Source organism: Lagopus leucura, unplaced genomic scaffold (assembly GCF_019238085.1).
Source record: "Lagopus leucura isolate 7727_CA_CO unplaced genomic scaffold, USGS_WTPT01 Super-Scaffold_100009, whole genome shotgun sequence".
NCBI lineage: Eukaryota > Metazoa > Chordata > Aves > Galliformes > Phasianidae > Lagopus > Lagopus leucura.
In genome coordinates, this window is record NW_024962266.1 from 10,471,632 (window position 1) to 10,481,817 (window position 10,186).

At 44.4% G+C, this 10,186-nt stretch overlaps 1 long non-coding RNA gene across 4 annotated transcripts; it reads left to right on the forward strand.

Moving 5' to 3' along the window:
* Positions 1-2,203: 2,203 nt before the first annotated feature.
* Positions 2,204-9,639, forward strand: LOC122181520. Of its 4 annotated transcripts, none has more exons than XR_006179457.1 (4): positions 2,204-5,128; positions 5,463-7,308; positions 7,554-7,654; positions 9,088-9,639. It is a non-coding gene; the product is annotated as an uncharacterized LOC122181520 (long non-coding RNA). The 4 variants fall into 4 exon arrangements; XR_006179459.1 differs by having other exon boundaries at positions 2,204-4,713; positions 5,051-7,308; XR_006179458.1 differs by having other exon boundaries at positions 2,206-6,242; positions 7,206-7,308.
* The last annotated feature ends 547 nt before the right edge of the window (positions 9,640-10,186 follow it).

Genomic DNA, 10,186 nt, shown 5'->3' on the forward strand with positions numbered 1-10,186 from the left:
TATAATGCCTTTTTCTGCTAAGGAATTACACTGCAGCATTATAACGTCATAACTGTTAGACTGATACCATCCAGTCCTCACACACCCTTAGTGGCGCTACATTGTGAGTCATCTGCTGCAACATTTCCCACGGTTACGGTTTGTCCTTTCTTTTGGACGAAGCAAGCATATATCCCTGATCAGCGGTTGAATCTGGGCCATCTGTCATGCGAGTTGGTGACTTGATTCACACTCAGTTTATGCCCAATGTTCACACCACTGTTCTCCGCAAACTAGTGCTCGTTCTAACTCTTTCAAATTTATATGTGAAGTGAGTTGCACTCCTAAGAACTGATTATGATGTTGACCAGAGAGTAGCACATTCTTGTCTCCGTGCTGTGTTTTCTCTGCTCTTTCTTGGATGTCCTTGCACCGAGAGTTTTTCCTTTTCACGACACAGTAGTCCAGCCTCTTGGTGTATAAGGACAAATTGGTGTCACTTGCTCATTGAAAAGAGCACTAGAACAAAAAAACAAGCTGAGGTCTTCCTTTTCATTTTTATGGGCAGCTGATCTCTCTTTAACATTGCAGAGTTTAAAAAAGATTAACGAGGTGCACTTTAAAATGAGTCTATAACCTTCAAAGCATTGGATCAGCAAAAAAACAAACCAAAACAAAACAAAAAAACAACAAAAATACCCAACCTGCTGAAACTGCTCAGTATCCCAAAGCTATCATTACCAAAAGCGGTGTTGCAAATTGTGAATCCTGCAGCACACTTTGGTAAAGCTTATTCATTTTTAGGAATGAATGGAATGAATGAATTCCACGTATGTTGGAAATAGTGACCATCAATTATTTGTTCAGTCACACATCTCATGACTAGGACAACAGTTTTCTTCCAAGCAAGTAACGCTACGTCATTTGCTGTCTGTGCGGAAGTGGCTTAGCCAAAATCTTTCACGGCCTTCCCTGTTGCTGTTGTTATCCTCTGCGGTAACCAGCACAATACCGGCGGACCAGCAGCACCTAGAATGGCGAGCCAGCCTCTTTCAAAGGGGCAGGAGCACTCAGTGACCTCACCCCAAGAGCAAAAGACAAGTTTGAGAAGGACCTGATTGCGCGACAGTGGCTGGAGCATAGACTGTTCTTGTTTCCTTGAAGCATAGATATGCCTCCATGCTGCTCGAGACTCAATCATTCTGTAATGTCTGGCAGTATTACTCAGACCAGGAATAGATATGGCCGGCCCCAGCGTTTCGACTGTGATCAACTGCCAAGATAAATGTGAGAGTGCAGCCCTCAGTTTAAATCAGAGAGCTTTATGGAACTTTTAGAAGCCATTGAAACTGTTGGAGCTTTCCTGCCCCTTTGAAAAGGATTGTTAGTGTCTACCTTCCGAACTAATGTACAACGTTAAAGCCATTGCAAGCTCTAATGACAGTACTTATTGCATTAAAGCAGTTGAAATGGCACTTACTGTCCTGAGGATTCCATAAATAAAAGGCAGTCAAAACCTGTCAGAATACACAGACAGGTGTGTCACTGCCTGTGATCACTTCAGAATCCAAATTTTTGATACGATGGAGGCAGTGTTTGTTTTGTGTGACGTAAGGATACAAGACTTAGGGCTGAATTCACCGGTGACATAAAGTGTTATACAAGTACAATTTGCTCTTTTGGTATACTAAACAACTTCAGTCCGCTTAGGTAGAAACCTTTGGAACAGTCGGCGTTAAAATAGCTTCCAGCAATCATCTGAGGTTTCTGCCACCTGGTGGGTCAACTATGTTTTTGTTTTCTTAACGGCATGAACTGACAGGGAACCAACGATCCAAAATACTGAGGAGTGAAAATCTTTGGTCTTCAATTCGGTTGACAGAGAATCACGAAACTGGCACAAACAATATACATACACAGCAACAGTGGCGAAAAAAATTCTGAATGAAGTTATAACTCGGCATCATTGTGAATTGCAACAAATGGATCTTCATCAGTGAGGTGATTCATGTGCGCTGCTATTGTTGAGCGTACATAGTTCTTCTCCAGAGCCGGATCGAGAAGACTAACCAAGCATCAGTCCCTGATGTAGGAAATTTTATTATAGAAATCAAACCAAGAAATGTTACTGATATCCATGTGTTTGTAAAACAACGGTCTCTGGGTGAATATCCCCTCATTTCATTGTCACAAAGGCTGAAGATGAAAACCGGGCAGCGTGGTGCACTGCACGGGCATGACCTACATTCGACCCTGACCCACCTGCCCCATGGTGGGCTGCATGCCTGCCACTGCTCTCTGTTGCTGCCGGCAGGGAATTCGGCTTGCCAGTTAATTATTTCCATTTCATATTCGTGTCTCTTTGCACTTTTAGAAAGTCAAAAACATGAAAGGCACAGCGCTGTTCACTTACAAGTACTAGGACAGCAGAGCCTCGATGACATTTGCTATGTTGGAGGAGGTGTACCAGATTTCCCCCTTCGGCAAGCCCGATGGGATAGCAGCCGTGGAATCCAGGTGAGAGCAGTGATTGTCAGTAGTGCAGCAAGCAAGGGCAAAAGTTCTCGCCTGTCTGGCGACACTTCCAGACAATGCAGAGCAGTGCACAAACTCGAGATTGATCCGCATTGCGACAGCACAGCTGCAGTGCCGGAAGCCCTCATCCCACAGCTCCAGCTGTACGTGCCCAGCTCTCACGTGGTTTGCCACGCTGCCACTGAGGCGTTTCTGTCTTTTGCTTCAAGACAAGGACCGGTTCTGGTCAACATTCACGCTTTTGCATTATTTCTCAGATTCGCAGGTCATTTGAGGCACAGTACCTTTCAGCTTTCTGGGTTTTTTTTTCCCCGCGATTAGCAGAAGCACTGCAACAATTAGCTCAGAATGTTGAGGAAGGAGGCACTTCAGAAGCTTCAACTGAGTTCTCACAAATGGTTCGACAAACACAATGTGTTTTCTTCTAATGTTCTAAAACGTCAGCTGTTGGCATGAATGAGGAATGATTTAGAAAATGTTTCCTAACACTTAATGCAAAAAAATTGTGAGGAATACTGTTAGAACTGTCATAATAAGATTGCTTCTGATTTCTTTTTGCCAAGATGTATATTAAAAAATTGGACAGAGTGAAGAAAATAACGCAAAGTAAGCCGCACCTAAAGCACACGCATCAGAAATGGAGCAGCTCTACTTTAACTGTAGCTGAATGAATCACTAGGATTTGATTTAAATTTTGAAAATAGGAACACAGGAGAAGATCCAATGTAATTTCTCTTTACTTCTCAGATACAAACGTTTCACTGCATAGCAGCGCTAATAAATGGAAACGTTAACAACTATGACTTCATTATTTTGCAGACAAATGACAGTTTTCGGTCACAACAACCCCAGGCAAACCTGCAGGCTTGTGGAGGAGTGACTGGAAAGCTGTCATACAGAAAGGACCTCGCTGCACCAATAGACGGTCGGCTGAATACGAGCCAGCAATGTGCTCAGGTGGCCAGGAAGGCCACTGGCATGCTGACTCGTATAGGGAACGGTGCGGTGAGCAGGACTAGAGAAATCATCCTGCCCCTGCAGTCGGCGAGGCCTCATCTCGAGTACTGTGTTCAGCTTGGGGCACCTCAGCGCAGAAAGGACGTGGAGGTGCCAGAGCAGGTCCGAAGAAGAGCAGCAAGGCTCACAAAGGGCTTGGAGAATGTGCTCTGCGAGGAGTGACTGAAGGAACTGGTGCTGTTTAATCTGGGGGAAGGGAGGCCAGAGGAGAGACCTTATCGCTCTCTTCTAATGCCTGGAAATTGCTTACGGCGAGAGCAGGGTTGGTCTCTTCTCACCGGCGAAAGGTGACAGGACCAGGGGAAACGGCCTCAAGTTGCGCCAGGGGAAGCTTAGATTGGATATGGGGAAAAACTTCTTTACAGAAAGGGCTGTGAAGCACTGCAATAGGCTCCCCAGGGAGGCAGTTGAGACACTATGCCCAGATGTGTTTAAGAACCATTTGGACGCGGTGCTCAGGGACATGATTTAGCAGAGGGTTGTGAGGGTAGTCTGGTTAGGTTGTGGTTGGACTCGACGATCTTCCAGGTTTCTTCCAAATTGAACAATTATACAAATCTACGATTCAGTGACTTTTCTGACCTATCCCCAAATTCAGAACGCACCGATGCTGTGAGTACTCGTTTACCTGGGATATGGTAGCTTGGTAAATAAGCACTGTGCTCAGCCTTCATTTTGTCATAATGAAATTCTTCAGGTAGGCGATGCTCGTCTCTTATTATTTCCTTAGGAGTGACTAAAGTTTTAAAAAGTGTCTAATTTGCTTCTCGTAACGCTGACAGTTTGGCAGCGAGGTGTTTATGTGCCTCACTCGTAGCTGTGATTTTTTTCTGGCATTAATATCTGAGCAGCTTTACTCAGGGTTTTGCACCAGAGATCATTTTGCTTGCTGTGACAGTGTTTCTTATTATGCAATTGTTAGAGGATCGCTGCCTGATGCGGTTAAAAACAGCCTGCTCTGATCTCGGCCACTCTGCGACCTTGCTGCCAAAGCTCCCGGCAGAAGCCATGTTAAAGACGTGGCCTTGCCTTATAGGCAACGCAGGAGAGCCAGCCAGCATCAAACGCATCCCAAAGTTTTTGCCAACGTTTTCACTTACTGTTGCAACATTATCGAGCAGAATTCACACTGATGCCGCGCTGGCCTTGAGGAAAATAATAGCCAAAAAAGACCCTGTGAAGGTAACCATCATTATTGTGTCTGAGATTGCAATTGACAGTGCGATTCGGGCTGCCTTAGCGATGTGGGAATAATAAAGGCATCGGGTGACGGTAGCAACTCCGGGCAGATTTTGTAGTAACCAGTTTTCCTCTTTCCCACGTTGCAAATCCCTGGCATTACCCCATCCATGTTGACATTCTGGGAAGGGGGTTGCATCAGTCACCGTCACACTGCAACTGTTGCTAACAGGTCTTTCTTCCAGCCCTGTTCATTACGCATCCAGCAATTTTTTTCATTTTCAGCGACGGGCTCTGTGCTCAATGCTTTTTTTGGGGTTTTGTTCACCATTCACTGCAGATCAGACGTGCACAGTTTAGGAAACACTTCTTCCTGAGGAATTTTGAGGTGTTCACAAGTTGTACCTTCCTTCTCAAGGTAAGGGAGATCACTTTCCAAGTTTATATGGACAGCGCACTCGCTCCTTACATGCACGTGACCACTTGCATTGTTCTCTTTGAAACAAAGCCTTCTCTTCCTATCATGGCAGCCAGGGCCAGCTCACTGCTGATGCAGACCACCTAATGAGCAGCTAGTTTCACGCATACACACAAGAAGGCTTTGGCAGTAGGCAGGATCCCACAGCTCTACAATCTACAAGTAGAAGAGATAGAATTTGTAGCTGCAGACGGTGTGACACATTTTGCTGTGTTTTCTAAGAATTTGGCCACAGTTTACTATCTTCATATGGTTTTAACTCTTTATCATTCAGATTTGCTGCTTGCAACATTTCCATTAAACTTCTGAGCCCCAGACTTGAGGGGTCGAGGGCCGATCACGGTCTCTTTCGGAGACCCTTGGGAGCTAGTTCTGGAAGACGCGGGTCCCAGGAAGGCTGGGAATACTGTAACGAAGAAATTTTAAAGGTGCAGGAGCTGACCATCCCGAACTCACAGAAGATGAACCGATAGGGAAGGAGACCGGTCTGGCTGAGCAGAGGCCTTCGTCCGGAACTCTGGAAAAAAGGAAAGTTTGCAGTCTTTAGAAAAGGAGGTGAGCAACTTATGAGGATTACAAATATGCAGTGAAGCTGTGCGGGGAGAAAATCAGAAAGACGTAAACGACTTATGGGCCGGCTTCACCCATTTCTGTGACCGGACGGAGCACGGGCAAGTACAGACTCACGCCCCAGGGAAGGGGGAATGGGAAAAGGGGAAAAAAAAGAGGTAAGGAGATGGGCCTAAGAACAGAACAGTGACGACAATCTGAGTCTTATATACTCGCTGTCAGGAATGTACAAAACTTTTCTTCTTTGTATTGAAAGAAGTAATGAATAAGTAACCACCGCTCATAAAATTGTGATCGCATCACGGAAGGCCTGAGCAGCCAGTCCCCTCGTATTCATCGCACCTTTCGGCCGCTTTAATTGCACGGTAATTTGTAGACACCTAGCAGTTTAAGAGGAGCCCGCCAGCAACATCGTCGAGCCTCTCGGTCAGATTCCGCAGCTCAGGATCTCCACCCTTCAAAAGGACACGACCCTTCACAGACAGTAGGTTCCAAAAGTGAGAGATGCTGTATGTAGATAATTGATGTGTAAGCCACTAGTTGTGTGAGACAGGAACCGATTGGTGTCATTCAGAAATACAGATGAACTAGACAGCTTTTGGAGAAAAGCAGTAGGAACACGTTCTCGCTAGCTGTTCTCAAAACCACTTTTATGAGGGAAACTCTTTGTAATCGTTTTTCTTTCTCTCGTCAAGCTGGAAATGTTGGGAGAAAGAGCTTGTTGTAATCATTTAGAACCATGGCCTACAATTGCTCGTGAAACACACTATTTGCAATTTAGGCCATCCTCTGGGAAACCATCTAGTGCGTAGGATGTGCAGTACAAACATTCACAGTTATACAATTATAAAAAATAGAATTGAGCACAGACCAACTGTCAGAATTTTAAATGAGGAATGAAACTGCTATCTGAGGTGAACGTTATCACTGAAGTCTTGTAGTGCCTGTGTCCACGAATAGAAATAATTAAAATCTTAGAGAAAGTCATCCTACTGATTTATAGGACACGGGAACGTAACCCAGAGCAACGCCGCACGGAACTGTTCGCAAAGCTCCGCTTCCAATTTCACCACTATGCAATTTTCTGGCGTGTATCAGCAGCCCATTTGGCCACCGGTCACATTGCCACTGCCATATTTCCACTGCCGTCTTTAGTCACATGTTTTCTGAGATTAAATTTTTTTACCTGTTTCTCAAACGTATTTATTTACTTATTTATTTGGAGGAAGCGCGCGGCGGAGGGGGGAAGGGGGGTTGGTGGTCTCTCGAAACCGTCAGGGCCGGGGATGTTCTCAGGCAGCGTGACTGTCTGTCATTCCATTCACTTCAAATGCAAAGCGAAGCGATCCTTTTGAATCGGGTACAGTTATTTAACTTGTCAACGAACCCAACAACGAGGCGAGAAGGAGAAGCGCGTAACAAACTTTAACTTGAAGTGTGCTTTAAGTCCGTAATTCAGATCCGGAGCGGAGCCCACGTGTCGAACTGTCAGGCACCCGATCGGCCCTAACGAGACCCAGCCGCGCCTCGTCGGCATTTCCCCCTGATAGGTATGTGCTGTTCCTGGGATGCAGTTAGGGGCTAGGACTGGCTGCCTGCATGTGTGATGCTTGGGTCCTTCCTTGAGGTGAGGCTTCACTGTGCTTTCATTTTGGTCCTAAAGGTGTGGAATTGATGGAGTGAGAGGTAAGGAGTATTACCTGTGGTGGAGCTCCAGCAGGCCTTTTGTGAGGTGCTTTGGGTTCCCGGTGCTATGTTGTTGGTCCAACAACTTAGAGCTTTTCTCTTTCCTCAGGTTGTTGTTCAGCTACTCTTATGAGGAGAACATCAACAGTGGCTGTGAGCTGAGCTCTTCTGAAAGCTGTAAAGGAGGAGGTGGCAGAGCTGACTGCAGAGGTAGGCATGGGGTGTTACGGTGTGTCCTGTAGGTGTTCTGTTGGCTGACTGCTGAATCCCCCCAGGCTGGCTTGTGTTCAGTGTTTCCTGGGGTCTTTCTGAGTGTTTTTGTTCCTTTTTATTTTGTTCTCTGTTAGGTTGTAGGTGTTGTGATGAGTTGGAATTATGTGTCAGCTTAGTTTATTTGCCTTTGGGTGTTTTTCTTTTTCTTTTTTTTTTTTTTTTTGTGGTGGTGGTTGAAGTTGGATGGTAGTGGGGTGTTGCTTGGATTATTTGTCTCAGGTTAAGGTGGTGGTGAGTTGTGCTGTGTTACTGGTTGAACTTGGTGTATTTTTATGTGTCTTAGTTTGTTTGCCTCTGGGTTTTTTGTTGTTGTTGTGGTTGAAGTTGGTATTGTTTGTTGTAGTTTTTCCTCTTTTTTGTTGTACAAGTTGGCTCTAGCTTATGTGTGGGATTGAAGTAGCTTGTGTGCCTTTTTTTTTTTTTTTGCGATAGAGAACAGGGTTTGCACCATCTCTAAAGAGATATATATTTTTTTTTTTGGGTGGTGGGTAGGGTGCTCTGGTTGGCATTGGAAATTTTTTGGAAGAGGCAGCCCTGCTGGGCCGTGGGAGAGCCCCTCAGCTGGTGGGGCTCCAACTGGGTGGGAGTGTGGGGGGAGCCCCACCTGGCTATAGGGGCTCCCCTGGGTGGGGGTGTGGGGGAATACTGTACCTGGGTGCTGGTGTGGTTCCTGTATGGTGATGCTCCTTCTAGGCTGTAAGTAAGGAGATAGAAGCCAGCTCTTTCTGGCCTGGTTCTGCCTGAGGATAAAGTTCAGCTGACTTAATTTCAGGAACAGCCTTCTTGAATGAGGTCTTGGTCTGTGACCTGAGTCACTATGTGTGGTCGCTTAATGCACTCTGGGGAGTGCAGGAGGTTTAGCCTTTTGAAAGGGCTTGGGTGATAGGCTGGAGGTAAAATAATCCTGTGGTGAGTATCCATCTAAGTATATGTCCTGTATATTGCTAGGGCTGTTTCGCAATATTAGCAACCTGAAGAGACTCAGGTGGTTAGAAAGGAGTGAGTTGGAGTTCTTGGAGACTATTTTGCAAGCTATTCCTGGGTAAAAGAAGTCTAATAGAAAACTAAAAAGTAAAAATGCTTAGGAATCCTTTCCTGAGATCTAGAATGAGGCCAAAACAGGCTTTGCTTTCCTAGAAACGCAGACTATTCTCTCCTTGTGGGGATAAGATTTTACTTGTATTTAAGGCAGCAACTCAAACAATACACTGAATTGGTGGAAAGACAACTTGACCAATTTCACATTTCAGAATTGAATTAGTAAAAAACTAGGTCTTGGTTAGAAGAGGCAGGTCTTTCAACTTAATTACCTTCTAGCTTAAGCAAAACTGTGTAGGAAGACTCATGGCTAACTCAGATCTCCTTTCCAGGCATGCCTCAAAAATTCCAGTAGCAACTTTGCTTGCAATTTGCATGGTGGGAAGCAGATGACAACATATCTATTTCACTGAAGAATTATCATCTTGGTGCAGTTTTTTTGGAAAGACTGTTTCTATTAAAGGCATAAATGCTCTCTTACATTTAACAATGAGTATGCTTAAAAAAATATCTGTACTGAAATGGAATTACTAGGCTTAGCTAGCTGAAGTTCTTTAGAGTGGAGTGGATACCTGTCTGTCTTCAACTTTACTTAAAACAAAGAAAATCCTCACTTACCACACAGAAGGATGCGCTGCCTATTTCTGCACTCTGGCCTTGTTCCCTTGGCTGCTGACATTAGCTTACTCATCTCAGGAAATGAGAATGAGGAGAAAAACTACTGCTTCTGTAATCGGCTGTTTTGTGTTGGATGTTCTGTAAGAGATTCAAGCAAGACTTAATAAAAAAACAAATAGTTTTGAGGTAGATGATAGTAATGTAATTCAACAGACTTGCTTTATTTAACAACTGAAAGCACTGTGTTTCCCGTGTTTGTATCAATAAAGCTGAATTTCTGAATAGCAGCGTCTCTTCTACTTCGTAGAGCTTCTCCAGCTTAAACACAAGCATGCTATCCTAAGAGCAGACCAGCACTGACTCTCTCACAAAAAATACTTCTGGTTTCATTCAAGTACTTAAATGTATTTAAACAAATGAGTTCCCTGCAATTTCTGGTTTCCAGCTAGGTAACTTCAAGAAGTGCTTCTCAGCAAAAGCCTTTGTGTCAAATCTTTGCAACTAAGTTCCTGTGAACCTTCATCCTAAAGTGAGACCAAATGATAACACAAAGAATAAAAATGAATCCTATTCTGCATTTTTTCCTTTCTAAGAAAGGAAATAAACACCATTGGGATTCTGCCCTTGCACTGTAATTTGCATGAGTAAGTGCATTTTTTTTTTTTTAATCAGTGAATACAAGGATGTCCTTTTTTGATAGGTTTAACTTTATGACAATTAACTTCTCTGACAAATCAAAAAGAGCTCAAGTCCTTAATTTATGTGGGCCTGGTGACAATGACCGGCATATGACTGTGAGCTTTTTGAAATGTC